This window comes from Ovis canadensis, chromosome X (assembly GCF_042477335.2).
Source record: "Ovis canadensis isolate MfBH-ARS-UI-01 breed Bighorn chromosome X, ARS-UI_OviCan_v2, whole genome shotgun sequence".
NCBI classification, from domain to species: domain Eukaryota; kingdom Metazoa; phylum Chordata; class Mammalia; order Artiodactyla; family Bovidae; genus Ovis; species Ovis canadensis.
Window position 1 is genome coordinate 140,387,396 of NC_091727.1, and position 16,570 is coordinate 140,403,965.

Sequence of the window (16,570 nt, forward strand, 5' to 3'; positions counted from 1 at the left end):
TCATAATGAGTCAACATTAACATAATTACTTTCCATTTCATCTATTACAGTACACTGTTTGACTCTCTCATTTCTTTTCATTTCAATCATTCCTTTAGAACACCCACAAGGCCCTGTTAAAGAAATGAGACTTCAGAGGCTGTGCTATAGAAACTGAGGTGAGCTAAACATTCTTGAAATTATCCCATAGAAGTGAACAAATTTTCCACACTACCATAAACAGTGCAATTCTGTACTTTAATATAATATTTCTTTACATATCTTAAACTAATGTATACAATTAGATAATGGAATGAAAATGATTTACTTTGGCATCACAAAGCCTGACTATAAAATAACTATCTTCTTTTGTTTTTTTAAAAAACAGAACTTAATCTTCCACATGTGAACTGCCTATCACAGTTACCTCAGGGGCTAGATACACACTGTAATTAGGCTGCCACTGCTAAAAACATCTCTGAACATTTTTTGGATGAAGGAATTACCTTCAGGGACAGTTTAACACCCAAACAGTAAACCATGTCTCACTGCTTTATATTTTAAGGCCAGGATTTGATTAATTTAGTCACCCATCTTATTCATCAAAGTTACGGCAGAAAATGTTTGATATTGATAAAGAGTATTTATTGCACTCATCTCACACGCTAGTAAAGTAATGCTCAAAATTCTCCAAGCCAGGCTTCAGCAATATGTGAACCGTGAACTTTCAGATGTTCAAGCTGGTTTCAGAAAAAGCAGAGGAACCAGAGATCAAATTGCCAACATCCAGTGGATCATCGAAAAAGCAAGAGAGTTACAGAAAAAAACATCTATTTCTGCTTTATTGACTATGCCAAAGCCTTTGACTGTGTGGATCACAATAAACTGTGGAAAATTCTTAAAGAGATGGGACTACCAGGCCACCTGACCTGCCTCTTGAGAAACCTATATGCAGGTCAGGAAGCAATAGTCAGAACTGGACATGGAACAACAGACTGGTTCCAAATAGGAAAAGGAGTATGCCAAGGCTGTATATTGTCACCCTGCTTATTTAACTTATGTGCAGAGTACATCATGAGAAACGCTGGACTGGAAGAAACACAAGCTGGAATCAAGATTACCAGGAGAAATATCAATAACCTCAGAAATGCAGATGACACCACCCTTATGGCAGAAAGTGAAGAGGAGCTAAAAAGCCTCTTGATGAAAGTGAAAGAGGAGAGTGAAAAAGTTGGCTTAAAGCTCAACATTCAGAAAATGAAGATCATGGCATCCGGTCCCATCACTTCATGGGAAATAGAAGGGGAAACAGTGGAAACAGTGTCAGACTTTATTTGGGGGGCCTCCAAAATCACCGCAGATGGTGACTGCAGCCATGAAATTAAAAGACGCTTACTCCTTGGAAGAAAAGTTACGACCAACCTAGACAGAATATTCAAAAGCAGAAACATTACTTTGCCAACAAAGGCCCGTCTAGTCAAGGCTATGGTTTTTCCACTGGTCATGTATGGATGTGAGACCACATCCGTGAAGAAAGCTGAGCGCTGAAGAATTGATGCTTTTGAACTCTGTGTTGGAGAAGACTCTTGAGAGTCCCCTGAACTGCAAGGAGATTCAACCAGTCCATTCTAAAGGAAATCAGCCCTGGGTGTTCTTTGGAAGGAATGATGCTGAAGCTGAAACTCCAGTACTTTGGTCACCTCATTCGAAGAGTTGACTCATTGGAAAAGACTCTGATGCTGGGAGGGATTGGGAGCAGGAGGAGAAGGGGACGACCGAGGATGAGATGGCTGGATGGTATCACTGACTCAATGGACATGAGTCTGAGTGAACTCCAGGAGTTGGTGATGGACAGGGAGGCCTGGCGTGCTGCAATTCATGGGGTTGCAAAGAGTCGGACATGACTGAGCGACTGAACTGAACTGAACTGAACTGAACTGATTTCCACTCTCAGAATATAAAGATTTACTACCAGCAAGGATATTCAAGAGAAACAGTACTTCAGTTCAAATAAAAGCCCCAGTGCTTAGTATCCAGCAACTTGCTGGGCAGCTTGCTGAAATTCTGAGTCAGAATATTTTGTAAATAAGATGACATCCGTAAAAGTACCAGCATGGTGCCTAATAAGAAGTAAGGGATCAACAGACGAACATACTGTATTTACACGGTAGGAAATAAATTGTAGAAGTCACATATGAAAAATCTTAGTAAACCAGTTCTGATGTGTTGCCAGTGATACAAAGAAATCTTGCTCCATTTTAATGACAGAATTATATCCTTTTTGATACTGTACACACATCCCTGAAGGTAGCATAAATATTTTTACAATAAAAATCCAAGTCGCCTTTTTATTTGAATGGCATTGAAACATGTATAATATCATATATGAATCGAATTGCCAGTCCAGGTTCAATGCATGATACTGGATGCTTGGGGCTGGTGCACTGGGACAACCCAGAGGGATGGGACGGGGAGGGAGGGGGGTTCAGGATGGGGAACACGTGTATACCTGTGGTGGATTCATGTTGATGTATGCCAAAACCAATACAATAAAGTAATTAGCCTCCAATTAAAATAAATAAATTTATATTTTAAAAAAATATAATCAAAACTTTTGACCACCTACTATTTCTAGGCACTATTCTACACACTGAAGGAGAAAAAGAAAACATAGTGTTTGTCCTTAAGAAGTAGAAATGACTAAATAGTTGCTTCAGTGTGACTTGTTCAACCAGCAGGCTACACTATCACACCTTGAAGTTCATTGAGTACTCCCTTGGCTACACACACACACACACACACACACACACACACACACTTATGCAGAAACCTGCTAATAAGATGTAAAGATGTTCATCCATGAAGCTATTTTTGCAGTTCCTTTGGGAACTGGTCATTAACTAGTGTGACATGACATATAGTTAAAATTTTTATATCTATACTTCACAAAATACCCTTAGCTAATATTAATAGGTAAAAAATAACTGATATCTAAAACCTCACTACTTGGCTTCCCAGTGACATCATTTTTCTTTGAAGCACAAGAGAAAAGGAATACATTGCATGTGAATTTTACTTTACCACTCTTGGCTAGAATGTTTATACTCCTTATATTAAATATACCTGTACTGCTGAAAAATGAAATTAATCAAGTGCCTTAAGATTGCAAGTTGAGAAAAATAGAGCCATCATGCAAAATAAAATTTTGCAGCTATTTTTTCTATTCTGTAATGAGTATAAATAATTGGTCTAGGTCAGCCTGATTACTTAGCCTATCAGAGGAGAAAAGAATAGTTAGTCATTAATTATATCATTAAATTATGCAAAATCCAAGACTGTTTTGCTAATAAACTAGAGTATAATTAGCTATATAATTATATGGAGATCAATATTCCTTTGAGAACAGTCATTTATCATGAGAAAAATTCATTCCATAACCAAACAGCCTTTTATGAGTACCTTAAACTTTAGACAACAAAAGTTCTCTAAATCATTTAGATTATATAATCCTATAGGCCAAGGACTCTGGGTAAAAATTCTTGTCTAGATTTCAAGGCGCTGAATACCACTGTAGTTAAGACTCCATGCTTAACCACAGCGGTGCAACTGCAGAAACTAGGCCAATGTCAAATGTGACACTCAGACACTACCCTCCCACTACAGGAGAAAGAACTAACTTCCTGTATAAGAGCTATGTAGATGACTGCATTTATAACTAAATAAGATTCTTTTGGATAAACTTATCCAAAATTTTTAAAATCTTTTAAATACAAATATGAAACAAAATCTGATAAGACAATACACTTCCAAGGCAATGAATATTTAAAATTCCTAAGACATACAAATATCTTCCTTCTGTTTTGGCATTGCCTGGTGGAGCAGGAGAAGGTAAAAAGTGATTAGAAAAGTCTTTGGCCCCCTTCTCTTTTGAAAATGTCTTTAAAATCACCAAACATGGGTGCTGATTCAGTTTTCCATCTAACCCAAGAATCTTTAGGTGGTTTTACTGTCCCTCTGAGGTCAGTCCAAGTGGCCACTGGGGAAGGGAGAGATCTCTTTAACCTCTACTTGGCAGTGGGCAGGCAGAGGATAGAAGGTAGGACCAATGCCCTGGCTACATAGTAATAGGAGAAACTGAGGAACTTACTAGAGCTTGCCCTTGCCCTTCCTTTTTCCAAATTATCAGAGGCTTTTAACATTCAGTGGATTTACAACACTGGCTACATTGACTAGGTTTTACTACTCCATACTAATTAACACAGAGGTAACACAGCATAAAGATTAGATAAAGATTGATTTCCAAAGCAAGACATATGGAGTCTACAAACACTGGTTCCACCACTTACTATACATGGAAATCTGAATAAGCAAGTTACTTAACCTCTCTGGGCCTCAGTTTCCCATTTGTAAAATGGGAATAATAATTGTACCTACCTCATGCTGTGATGGTAAAATTAGTTCATGCAGCAAAAGCACTCAGAACAATGCTCAACACATAATAAGCATCCAATTAATATTAGCAATTTTTATCGTTGCTGTTGTCATTATTATTATACTATTTCCTTACTTCCTAGCATGTGCCTTTTTTTGGATTGGGCCAGGTACCTTCTCACCATTTTTTAAATTCCATTTTTGTTATCCCTCTCCCAGTAGCATGTTTTAAAATCCAATTCAGCTGTCATCTACTCCACGAAGTCTTCCCTGCTTTGGAAGAGGCAATTTAACATAGTAATAAAGACACCTCTGGAGTCAGAAGGATCTCTCTCAGTACTGCTACTGACTAGCTATAATTCCTTGGACAAATTATTAAACCTCTCTCCAAAGATCAAACAAGACACTTGTTAAAATTTATTTTTTTTTTATTTTTAGTTTTTTATTTTTTACATTTTAAAATCTTTAATTCTTACATGCATTCCCAAACATGAACCCCCCTCCCACCTCCCTCCCCATAACATCTTTCTGGGTCATCCTCATGCACCAGCCCCAAGCATGCTGCATCCTGCGTCAGACATAGACTGGCGATTCAATTCACATGATAGTATACATGTTAGAATGTCATTCTCCCAAATCATCCCACCCTCTCCCTCTCCCTCTGAGTCCAAAAGTCCGTTATACACATCTGTGTCTCTTTCCCTGTCTTGCATACAGGGTCGTCATTGCCATCTTCCTAAATTCCATATATATGTGTTAGTATACTGTATTGGTGTTTTAAGGGCTTCCATCTGTATCAGATATATAAAGAATCTGCAAGTTTATATATTACACGTTCCTGTTTTTCACCATCTTGCTTTTGATATCCATTTGGAATATCATATACGGTCATTTTCTTACATGTATTAATTATGCATTTATAATTACTGAAGGGAAAAGTTTAGAGTGCTGGCTCAGTTGGTAAAGACTCTGTCTGCAATGCGGGAGACCTGAGTTCAATCTGTGGGTCAGGAAGATCCCCTGGAGAAGGAAATGGCAACCCACGACACTCACTTCAAAATAGGTCTTCAAAGTGTATCTCAAACTGTTGAGCAGGAATAGTAGTTTCACTAGTTGCTACAAATTACCATCCAAGAAGTATAAGGCAAGTGACATAATCCAAATGAAGCTGGTTTGAAAAAACAATACTTACATCAAAACATTCCTTGATAAGACTAGGTGCTCAGTAATGTTGAAGAAATCCTGTATCTTTTTTATGATCATGTAAGGGTATAAAGCACATAAATCACTGCTTTCATGTACATCACTGCAGGAAAAGAAACTCCTTTGAAAAGTCATCAGGTTGAGTAAGTGAAAGATCTATGGACCCATCTGAATTTTCTGGACTCACTCTTATGTATGTAGCTGTTCAGCAGCTCAGTTGTGTTTGACTAACTCCATGGACTACAGCACACCAAGCTTCCCTGTCCTTCACCATCTCCTGGAGCTTGCACAAACTCATGTCCATTGAGTCCATGATGGCATCCAACCACCTCATCCCCTGTCATCCCTTTCTGGTGCCTTCAATCTTGCCCAGCATCAGGGTCTTTTCCAATGAGTTAGCTCTTCATATCAGCGGGCCAAAGTATTGGACTTCAGCTTCAGCATCAGTCCTTTCAATGAATATTCAGGGTTGATCTCCTTTAGGATTGATTCATTTGATGTCCTTGCAGTCCAAGGGACTCTGAAGAGTCTTCTCCAACACCACAGTTCAAAATCATCAGTTCTTCGGTGCCAGGGGCCAGCGTGAGGAACTCCACCCATGGCAAAGGTCATGAGGAACGAGGCTTGGCATACGCAAAGGCGTGATCAAGCCTCAGGAAACCCCCTGTTCCCGAGCATCTAACCCCAAAGCCAGAGTCTGTTTTATGCTCTCACCTACACCTCTGACTTTACGGGGGGCTCTCCCCCATAACCGTTTCTCTCGGAGAAGGAGTAAATGTGCAGCTCCAAGGCAATAAAAATTCCTGGGCGTGACAAGACTGTTTCAGCTTAGGGACTCCTCTGAAGGTTATCTAGCCCGCCTGTATAGGTTTGTCCGGCCACAGGTGATTGTTTACAGCCTCCCAATCTGAGAGGCGCGAGATGTTTTAGACTTATTAAAGGAGAATTCTTTTGGGGGAGTTAGAAATTATTAGTATAGTGGGTTGGTTAGGAATTATATTGGTGAAGGGTTTTTCATTTGTTGTGTCAATAATTGCTACTAATTCCCTGCTCTGGGTGGGACAAGGATGTCTCAGGTCAAACCTCTCTGCTGACAGACTAGCTTGTGTGACAGGATTATCCATACTCCTGCCACATGATTGTTTACTACCTCTCAACCATAAACAGCACAGAGTTTTGGAGTATTTTGAGAGTCTTAATTAGCATGGGACTTTTTCTTCTTGTTGAGTCAATGATTGCCGCCAGGCCTCCATATCCTTAGGCACCTGGGAATATATTAATCAATGTATTTGGAGTATAGCAAAGGAAATATAGTAGTTTTTGATGTTAGCAATACTAGACTTTTTGAGTTAATGGATTTTCTCTTTTGTAATAGATCACTGTACTTTGTTATAAATCATTGTGTCCTTGCTATGTAAGAATGTAACTTTATCATATCTTAAGACTAAATAGACCTTAAGGGGAGCATTGGTGAAAGGATTTTCATTTGTTGGGCTGATGTTTGCTGCTAAATCTCGATGTTCCCTACTCTTACAATGAATATAACTAGCATATAGGAAGAAATAAATATTAACCTTTAAGCATATAGGAGAAATAAGTATTAACCTTTAAGACTAATCATGTTAACCTTGGGTTAAATAAATTCCTTTCTTGATTGTAACTCACTACACCCTCACCTTATAGGAATGCAACGTTATTTGGAGGGTGGTGCCTGGTTTAAGAAAAAACACCCTTGGAAAAAATAAGTTTTTTGGTTATCAGAAAGAAAGGATCATAAAATGTCAGCAGGTCTCACTCATGGCCAGAAGATGATGTAATATTCCTAAGACCTTTTTTTTTTATACATTTATGTGAAGCACCTGATTTTGATAAAGGTCAGGACTGCTGACCCCCGCGTGACTCTGTATTCATCCCTATGTGTAACAAAAGGTATATAAGCAAACTCAAAAATAAAGAAATCGGATCAGTTTCCGGAAAGACTGATTCCCCCATGTCGCTTGTTTCTTGCTCCCGTTTTTCTGGCTGAATTCCCATCTGGAGCATGGATGCTATTCCACGTAATCCAAGTTATTCAGCCTCCTTTTCTCCACTAATCTTCCTACTACACTATCCATTTCTAATCTCTCTATATCTGTGATTAAATATGTATTTTTCCAAAGACGCCGACTCCGTCCCCCCACCTTCGAATCACCCTGGATCCACCGGGGCTGGACCCCGGCACTTCGGCACTCAGCTTTCTTTATAGTCCAACTCTCACATCCATACATGATTACGGAAAAACCATACCTTTGACCATACGGACCTTAGTCAGCAAAGTAATATCTCTGCTTTTTAAAGTAATATCTCTACAGAGCGTGGTCCAATGGAGAAGGGAATGGCAAGTCACTTCAGTATTCTTGCCTTGAGAACCCCATGAACAATAGGAAAAGGCAAAATGATAGGATACCAAAAGAGAAACTCCCCAGGTCATTAGGTACCCAATATGCTACTGGAGATCAGTGGAGAAATAACTCCAGAAAGAATAAAGGGATGGAGCCAAAGCAAAAACAATACCCAGTTGTGGATGTGACTGGTGATAGAAGCAAGATCCGATGCTGTAAAGAGCAATATTGCATAGGAACCTGGAATGTCAGGTCCATGAATCAACGCAAATTGGAAGTGATCAAACAAGAGATGGCAAGAGTAAACGTCGACATTCTAGGAATCAGCGAACTAAAATGGACTGGAATGGGTGAATTTAACTCAGATTACCATTACATCTACTACTGTGGGCAGGAATCCCTCAGAAGAAATGGAGTAGCCATCATGGTCAACAAAAGGGTCCAAAATGCAGTACTTGGATGCAATCTCAAAAATGACAGAATGATCTCTGTTCATCTCCAAGGCGAACCATTCCATATCACAGTTATTGAAGTCTATGCCCCAACCAGTAATGCTGAAGGAGCTGAAGTTGAAAGGTTCTATGAAGAACTACAAGACCTTTTAGAACTAACACCCAAAAAAGATGTCCTTTTCATTATAGGGGACTGGAATGCAAAAGCAGGAAGTCGAGAAACACCTGGAGTAACAAGCAAATTTGGCCTTCGAATACGGAATGAAGCAGGGCAAAGGCTAATAGAGTTTTCCCAAGAAAATGCACTAGTCATAGCAAACACCCTCTTCCAACAACACAAGAGAAGACTCTACACATGGACATCCCCAGATGGTCAACACCAAAATCAGATTGACTATATTCTTTGCAGCCAAAAACAGAGAAGCTCTATACAGTCAACAAAAACAAGACCAGGAGCTGACTATGGCTCAGATCATGAAATCCTTATTACCAAATTCAGACTGAAATTGAAGAAAGTTGGGAAAACTGCTAGACCATTCAGGTATGACCTAAATCAAATCCCTTATGATTATACAGTAGGAGTGAGAAATAGATTTCAGAGCCTAGATCTGATAGATAGAGTGCCTGATGAACTATGGAATGAGGTTCATGACACTGTACAGGAGACAGGGATCAAGACCATCCTCATGGAAAAGAAATGCAAAAAAGCAAAATGGCTGTCTGGGGATGACTTACAAATAGCTGTGAAAAGAAGAGAGGTGAAAAGCAAAGGAGAAAAGGAAAGATATAAGCATCTAAATGCAGAGTTCCAAAGAAGAGCAAGAAGAGATAAGAATGCCTTCTTTAGTGATCAATGCAAAGAAACAGAGGAAAAAAACAGAATGGGAAAGACTAGAGATCTCTTCAAGAAAATTAGAGATTCCAAGGGAATATTTCATGCAAAGATGGGCTCGATAAAGGACAGAAATGGTATGGAGCTAACAGAAGCAGAAGATATTAAGAAGAGGTGGCAAGAATACATGGAAGAACTGTACAAAAAAGATCTTCACGACCCAGATAACCATGATGATGTGATCACTCATCTAGAGCCAGACATCTTGGAAAGTGAAGTCAGGTGGGCCTTAGAAAGCATCACTACGAACAAAGCTAGTAGGGGTGATGGAATTCCAGTTGAGCTCCTTCAAATCCTGAAAGATGATGCTGTGAAAGTGCTACACTCAATATGCCAGCAAATTTGGAAAACTCAGCAGTGGCCACAGGACTGGAAAAGGTCAGTTTTCATTCCAATCCCAAAGAAAGGCAATGCCAAAGAATGTTCAAACTACAGCACAATTGTACTCATCTCACATGCTAGTAAAGTAATGCTCAAAATTCTCCAAGCCAGGCTTCAGCAATATGTGAACCGTGAACTCCCTGATGTTCAAGCTGATTTTAGAAAAGGCAGAGGAACCAGAGATCAAACTGCCAACATCCGCTGGATCATGGAAAAAGCAAGAGAGTTCCAGAAAAACATCTCTTTCTGCTTTATTGACTATGCCAAAGCCTTTGACTGTGTGGATCACAATAAACTTCGGAAAATTCTGAAAGAAATGGGAATACCAGACCACCTAACCTGCCTCTTGAGAAATCTGTATGCAGGTCAGGAAGCAACAGTTAGAACTGGACATGGAACAACAGACTGGTTCCAAATAGGAAAAGGAGTACATCAAGGCTGTATATTGTCACCCTGCTTATTTAACTTATGTGCAGAGTACATCATGAGAAACGCTGGACTGGAAGAAACACAAGCTGGAATCAAGATTGCTGGGAGAAATATCAATAACCTCAGATATGCAGATGACACCACCCTTATGGCAGAAAGTGAAGAGGAGCTAAAAAGCCTCTTGATGAAAGTGAAAGAGGAGAGTGAAAAAGCTGGCTTAAAGCTCAACATTCAGAAAACGAAGATCATGGCATGCGGTCCCATCACTTCATGGCAAATAGATGGGGAAACTGTGGAAACAGTGTCAGACTTTGTTTTTCTGGGCTCCAAAATCACTGCAGATGGTGACTGTAGCCATGAAATTAAAAGACGCTTACTCCTTGGAAGAAAAGTTATGACCAACCTAGACAGCATATTCAAAAGCAGGGACATTAGTTTGCCAACAAAGGTCCATGTAGTCAAGGCTATGGATTTTCCTGTGGTCATGTATGGATGTGAGAGCTGGACTGTGAAGAAGGCTGAGCGCTGAAGAATTGATGCTTTTGAACTGTGGTGTTGGAGAAGACTCTTGAGAGTCCCTTGGACTCCAAGGAGATCCAACCAGTCCATTCTGAAGGAGATCAGCCCTGGGATTTCTTTGGAAGGAATGATGCTAAAGCTGAAGCTCCAGTACTTTGGCCACCTCATGTGAAGAGTTGACTCATTGGAAAAGACTCTGATGCTGGCAGGGATTGGGAGCAGGAGGAGAAGGGGACGACCCAGGATGAGGTGGCTGGATGGCATCACGGACTCGATGGACTTGAGTCTGAGTGAACTCCGGGAGATGGTAATGGACAGGGAGGCCTGGGTGCTGTGATTCATGGGATCGCAAAGAGTTGGACACGACTGAGCGACTGAACTGAACTGAACTGAACTGACTATATGGACCTTAGTCAGCAAAGTAATATCTCTGCTTTTTAATATGCTATCTAGGTTATTCATAACTTTTCTTCCAAGGAGCAAGTGTCTTTTAATTTCATGGCTGCAGTCACTGTCTACAGTGACTTTGGAGCCCAAGAAAATAAAGTCTGTCATTGTTTCCAATGTTTGCCCATCTATTTGCCATGAAATAATGGGACTGGATGCCATGATCTTAGTTATTTGAATGTTGAATTTATATAGTTTTGAATATTGAGTGTTTATATAATTTAATATCTGAATCTAACCCTTTAAATTTTTTGACCAGCCTTGGAGAGCACTGCACTTGCTTTCCTATGTAAAATGTAAGTATCACACTATTCATTTTAACACAGGTTATGAAAACAGAACCAAAATGCAAATTTAAAATATACTAAATCATAATTTTTGACCTTAACTATAGCTTTAAATGAGCAACAGTGAGAGCCCTGTATGGAACAACTGATTGGTTCAAGATTGAGAAAGGAGTACAACAGGGCTATCTGCTGTCACCTGGTTTGTTTAACCTGTACGCTGAGCGCATCATGAGAAATGCCAGACTGGATGAGTTACAAGCTGGAATCAAAACAGGAAGGAGAAACATCAACCTCAGATATGCAGATGATACCACTCTAATGGCAGAAAGCAAAGAGGCACTAAGAGCCTCTTGATGAGGGTGAAGGAGGAGAGTGAAAGAGCTGGCTTAAGACTAAATATTAAAAAAAAAAAAAAAAAAACTAACATCAAGGCATCTGCCCCCATTACCATATAGCAAACAGAAGGGGAAAAGGCAGACATAGTGACAGATTTCCTCTTCTTGGGCTCCAAAATCACTGCAGATGGTGACTGCAGCCACGAAATCAGAAGATGATTGTTTCTTGGCAGGAAAGCGATGACAAACCTAGGTGGTGTGTTGAAAAGAGAGACATTACTCTGCCGACAAAGGTTCATATAATCAAGGCTATGGTATGCCCAATGGTCACATACAATTGTGACAGCTGGACTACCAAAACATCAATGCCTCCAAACAGTGGTACTGGAGAAGACTCTGGAAAGTCCCATGGACAGCAAGGAGATCAAACCAGTCAATCTTAAGGGCGATCAACCCGTAATATTAACTGGAAGGACTGAAACTGAAGCTGAAGCTTCAGTATTTTGGTCATCTGATGCAAACAGACAGCTCACTGGAAAAGTCTGTGATGCTGGGAAAGATTGAGGGCAGAAGGAGAAGAGGGCATCAGAGGATGAGATGGCTGGATGGCATCACTGATGCAATGAACCACACCGAGAGATGGTGAGGGACAGGGAGGCCTGGCATGCTTCAGTGCATGGGGTCGCAAAGAGTTGGACACAACGAGGAGACTGGGAGAACAACAATAGCTGTAAATGCTAGTTAAAATAAAAAACACAATACCAGGTTTAAAAATATGTTACAAAAAGCAATTAAAGATAATAGAAAATTTTCCTTCTAATTCCCTCGGTGTTTTCTGTATATTAATCTCCTATACCACTTTGTATATTATTCATTAATTTTTTAATTTCAAAAGTCCTTCAATTTACCACTCTATATACATTATAAGCTAAATCCATGCTTCCAAACAGAATTTCCCAGATTTGTGTCTCCCCCTTGACATATATGCATTTCCAAAAAATGCCCTTCAAAAGGCAAATAACAATGAAAATAATTAGGCATATCAATTCACTATAAATAACAAAAATCTAAACAGAAGTGATTTTTATCTGAAGTCAATACTTCTACCATTGTTTGCAAATCATACACAAGTATACCTTCTCATGTTTTACTTTTAAGAAGTATGAAAAATAGGAACTCTGAAGTTGGGGAAAGCCCTGGAATGATTGCCAACAGCAACTTTAATAGATGAGAAATATATTATCTCCCTGGGTCCAACCAAGTGTAAAGTGATATAAAAATCGTTTTATGGTCTGCCCTGCTTGCTTTGCACAAATCTACCCAGAAGACTAGTAAGCTTAAAATTTTTACCATACAAACTCACTCCACAAGATAGTTTTACTGAACTTTAGTACTGCCACTGATCCTTAAAGAATCCATTCTATATGTGTCTATCCAGAAAATGATCTATTTATTCCCACTTTTATTCCTCATTGCTAAATCAGTTTCCTTCTCTGTGAGATATACAACAGGGCATCCCATATTGACTCAATTTTAATTGCATCTACCATAGCACATTGTCAATGTATACATGAGGGGAAGCTGAGAAACATTTTTCTTTCATCATAAAAGTAATAAATGTGCACACTGAAAAATATAACAAACAGTACATAAAGATATGATGTAAAAAGTAAATATCTCACCTCGCAGAACAGACCATAATTTAAGAGTTTTTTTTGTGGATTATTCCACACATTTTATTATGTAAATTCAAGAACTTCTCACACACACACACACACACACACACACACACACATATCTTTGAAAAGATGGGCTCTTACCATATCCGCTCTTGTGTCCCTTTTTTTCCCTATTATATTCCCATTAATAATGAATGGTCACAAATATTTCAAGCTTTCTTCCTTTAAGTAAAATGACAGGACTGTACTTTTCTACCCCTTGAAGTTAGATGCAACTATCTGACTTTTTTGGCTGATGCAATGTAGGTTTTTGCAATATGGCAGAGCTTACAATCCTGAGTGAGATTAACATGGGGCAGAGACACTCACTGACATGCAATGAACATGGAGCATAAGCGAAAAATTAGGCTTTGCTGTTTAAAGACTGAGGTAAAATTCTGAAGTTAATATCTCAGTGTAACTAGCCTATCTTCACTAACATCACATCTTGAAATCCATTCATCTATAAACACACAGATCTACCTCATTTACTGAAATAGCTTCATAATATTCTTTTATGATTCTTTTTTAAAAAATATTTTAATTGAAGGATTAGTCATTTATTACACAATGTTTCAGGTATATTACCATACTCTTTTGCATGAATGAAAATTTAGTTAACTTGATTTACAAGTATTTCGTGAGTATCTGCCCAGTCTTAAATAATGCATTGCATGTTTTAGATGTTAAACTCCATTTAATTCTCACAGAAAATCTGTGAGGTATAGATTGTATCCTTGTCCACATTTTTACAGGTGAGGAAAATGAAATACATCAAGATTAAGTTAAAACTGTCCCTGAGTGCCCACAGATAATAAATGGTGAAAGTGTTAGCCGCTTAGTTGTGTATGACTCTTGCGACCCCATGGACTGCAGCCCACTAGGCTCTTCTGTCCATGGAAGGAGAGCCAGAATTTGAAGGCAGCTGACTCAAGACTCAATGCTTTTTTGGGGGCTTGTGGGAGCACCCATGCTGAGGAATATGAAATCTTAGTTCCTAAAGCAGGGATCAAACTGATGCCTCCTGCAGTGGAAGTGTGCAGTCCTAACCACTGTAACACTGGAGAATCCCCCCAGAGTCAAGGTTTTTAATCAACAAGTATATACCGCCTTTCCCTATTTTGGGGAAACAGATAATACAGAAATATGCAAGAAAATATCAAGTACTAATAGCTACTATGGTGAAAATAAAACAGTAAGATGATGACGAGTAGGAGCCACTTTATGGGAGGTATTTAGGAAAGGCTTCTTCGAAAAGTCATCCTTAAACTGAGACCTAACTGATAAGAAAAGAGTAAGTCATGTAAAAATCTGGGGGAAAAGCTTTTGAAGTGGAGGGACTAGCTATGCAGAGACCCTAAAGTGGAAATGACTGGCTATATTCAAGAAACAGCAAAGCTAGTGTTGTTGGAGCATACTGAGCCGGAGAAAGAGAGATGGCAGGTTATTTTACTCATTCTCCCCTGGTGGACACATTGCCTCCAAATTCTTATATACACACCTTTTTATATCTGCATAGGATTAAGAGTAGGAGGGGCTTCCCTGAGAGCTCAGTTGGTAAAGAATCTGCCTGCAATGCAGGAGACCTCGGTTCGATTCCTAGGTCTAGAAGATCGCCTGGAGAAGGGATAGGCTACTCACTCCAGTATTATTGGGCATCCCTTGTGGCTCAGCTGGTAAAGAATCCTCTTGCAATGCAGGAGATGTGAGTTAGATCCCTGGGTTGGGAAGATGCCCTGGAGAAAGGAAAGGCTGCCCATTCCATTATTCTGGCCTGGAGAATTCCATGGACTATATAGTCCATGGGGTCACAAAGAGTCAGACACAACTGAGTGACTTTCACAAGAGTAGGATAAATTTCAGCGAATTGCTGAACCAAATTTTGATAGATATGAAATTTCCCATTTAGTAAAAGATGATAGGGAAAACACTGGTGCCAATAGTGGAAGAAAGTGCTTGTTTACTGAACAAGCTCTCACACTATTGTCATTATCAGACGTGCTACACCTTTCCTAATTTTAATTTGCTAGACTTGCTAAAGGCTAACTGCTAGGTTAATCCATATTTATTTAATTCTGTTTGAGGTATCTTTTATATATTTATTGGTTATTTGTATTTATTTAGATATAAACTTCCTACTTAATAGTTTTGCCATTTTTAAATTAGGGTTTTAGTACGCCTGCATTTATTTTGTGAAGTCTTTGTATATTAAGCACATGAGGCCTTTGACACATGTGTTGCAAATACATTTTTCTGCTCTTTAATGTAATATTTAACTTCACAATTTTTTTTTTATCAAATCAAAGTTTGGAAATTGAATAACTGATGTCTACTGAGTTAAAATGTCTCTTCCATCACATGGTAAACTCCCATATATATTGAAGTCTATTGCTAGACTCTCTGTAATCCATCTATTTCTAAATCAGAATCAAACAACTTTAGACTCTCTGTAATTCATCTATTTCTGAATCAGAATCAAACAATTTTAATTACTGTGGCTTTAACATTTTTTATTTGGTAGAATTAGTCCTCCTTCACTGCACTTCATTCCAGTTTTTTCCTGGTTATTCTCAAGTATTTATTCCTCTAAATAAAATTTAACACTACATTGTCAATTAAAAAAAAGAAAAATCTTTTTGAAATTTGTATTCATATGTCATTGAATATTACTTACTGCTACAACAAATAGGACTTCCATTAATAGCCAGTTAACTCTTTATTTGTCTATAAAAGTGCTATTAACTTTGATTATATTTATCTTATTATCAGGTATTCATATAATGCACAAATAATTTTACATATTACTTTCTAACGTTTATATTCTTTTCTCTTATCTCATTGCATTAGCTAACACACTGCTCCCTTAGCACCCCAATCTAATAAAAAGAAAAAAAAGTAAAGGCCTAAAATGTACTGGTGATTGTGAGCATCCTCATCTTGCTCCTAATTTACTGGGAACTCATCAGCATTTTCAATGTGCTTGCCTGTGCTCATGCTCAGTTGCTTCCAGCTCTTCGCGACCCTCTGGACTGTAGCACCCTAGGCTTCTCTGTCTGTGGGACTCTCCAGGCACGAATACTGGAGTGGGTCACCATTTCTAATGGGGATCCTCCCAA

The 16,570-nt window shown here is 38.9% G+C and overlaps 1 protein-coding gene across 6 annotated transcripts in view; it reads right to left on the minus strand.

The window, feature by feature from the left end:
* Positions 1-16,570, minus strand: part of DIAPH2 (diaphanous related formin 2) — a 968,993-nt gene that overhangs the window by 780,112 nt on the left and 172,311 nt on the right. The window lies entirely within an intron of this gene.